We start from the raw sequence: 2,314 nt of genomic DNA, 5'->3' as shown, positions 1-2,314 counted from the left end.
CTTCGTACATTCCATGTTCCAATTTTCAATGGATGATTACAGCTGTTTCTCTTCATTTTGAGTTGTGGCCCATTAGCAAATGAAGGGTCTGTGTACTTTCCCCCCCCCGAGCTTAAGTCTAGTCATGTCATCATGGTCAACTCTACTTTGAGGAGGCATTTTTTTTTCCCAGTCGCATTCTGAGTGCCTTCCCACCTTCCAGTTCTGTATCTGATAGTGCTTCTCTGCTATTCATAGAGTTTTCAATGACTAGCGATTTGGAAGTAGTTCGTCACTCTTTCTTCCTAGTCTGTCTTTGTTTTGTAGCTCATCTGAAACCTTTCCACCATGGGTGACCCTGCTTGTTACTTAAAATACCAGTGGCAGAGCCCTCAGAATCACAGCGACTCAATCCACCACAGCATTACAGACAGACAAGTGGTGGCCATTTGGTTTTATGTCGATACTGTCACTTTAAATTTCTATATCAATCTTGATACGATCTGTAATAATCAAGATACAATCAAGATGTTCTCTCCTGATACTATCAATCCTGATACAATCAAGATATTTATATTAGGCAAATCAGCTGCACAAGACCTTTTTAAAGTGTTGAAGAACAAAGATGTCAGCTTGAGGACTAAGGTGAGCCTGACCTAAGCCATGGTCTTTTTGGTCACTTCATATGCCTGCCAAAGTTGGACAGTGAATAAGGAAGACTGTAGAAGAATTGATGCTTTTGAGTTAGGGTGTTGGAGGAGAATATTGAAAGTCCCATGGGCTGCCAAAAGGACCAATAAATCCATTTTAGAAGAACTGCCACCAGAGTGTTTCTTGGAGGCCAAGATGGCCAAACTTCGTCTCTAATACTTTGGACATATTGTCAGGAGGTACTAGTCACTGGAAAAGGTTATCATGTTTGGTAAGGTGGAGGGTCAGAGAAAAAGATGAAGACCCCTAATGAGATGGATTAGCCAAGTGGTAGCTTCGATGGACTCAAGTGTGTCAACAGTAGTGAGGTTGGTCCAGGATCGGGCAGTGTTTCATTCTTCTCTGCCTAATGTCGTTATGCGTCGGTACAGACTCAAAGTCATGTAACAACAACATTTATGTCTGGGATCTGTTACAATCTTGTTGTTGTGTTTAAGTGACATCAAGTTCCAACCCATAGCAACCCTGTGCAGGATTTTCGAGAAGTGGTTGGTGTGCTTGAACTGCTAATTTTGCAGTTCAAATGACTTTGCAGTCCAGTGCATTAGCCTGCAATACCTGAAAACAACAAAGAACTTTTGATAATGTATGTTATGTGTTGTTATTTGCCATGGAGTTAGCTCTTACTCATGACCATTTTCTATATATCAAAAAGCAACAGTGCATACACGTGTGATGTCTTCATGATAATAGTATGGTTTAGTCCATTGATTTTCTATTGTGTTAATTCATCCCATAGCAGGTTTGATAATATATGGCATATTGGAAATTGAAAGCAAGATATTTATAAATGTGTTCTATATTTAAAATAACCATAATAACTTCAGTGGGTATTAAAGTAAATAGCATTATTATAAATATTATTTTAGTTCAAAACAAAAAGATGTGAGAAGAGTTGTTGTTAAGTGCTGTCAAGTCAATTTTGACCCATAACAAACCTGTATAGGGTTTCCAAGGAGCAGCTGGTAAGCTTGAACTGCCAACTTTGCAGTTCAAATGGCTTTACCATTTGGCACTTTAGCTCACAGCACCACACCAGGACTCCCATTAGAAGAGTTATTGTTGTTAAGTGCCGTTGAGTCAATTCCGACCCATTGCGATGCTGTACAGAGTTTCCAAGGAGCAGCTGGTGAGCTTGAACCACCGACCTTGCAGTTCAAACGACTTTGCAGTCTGATGCATTAGCCCACAGCGCCACACCAGGACTCCCTGAGAAGAGTATCATAGTTTATATCATTCAAATCTCTTTCTCTTACAAGAATACAGATGCATTCTCATATCTGATTCTGCATTCAATTTATAATGTGTTGTTTTGGATGAATAGTTTTACAATATAAAATCTCATCTTACTAACCTACTTAGCAACTGAGGGCTTCAAATGCTATATCACCATGGATCCTTTCACAGAAATATGTGATCATACATAGGCAGGAGCTTAAAAATATATTTTCAAGATAATATTGATATTATTCCTTAATAAAATGTTGTGTGGAACCTGATTAATGAGCTTTTTGTTTTTTAATGCTAACACCTATTTGTCTATTTTTTTTTATTTAAATAGATCTGTACTCATAAAAAAATATTTGTGTCATTATCTATCATTCTAAAACCATAAGGCATACAT

This window comes from Chrysochloris asiatica, unplaced genomic scaffold (assembly GCF_000296735.1).
Source record: "Chrysochloris asiatica unplaced genomic scaffold, ChrAsi1.0 scaffold00396, whole genome shotgun sequence".
In the NCBI taxonomy this organism is placed as follows: Eukaryota; Metazoa; Chordata; class Mammalia; order Afrosoricida; family Chrysochloridae; genus Chrysochloris; species Chrysochloris asiatica.
Note: the sequence above shows the minus strand (reverse complement) of the source record.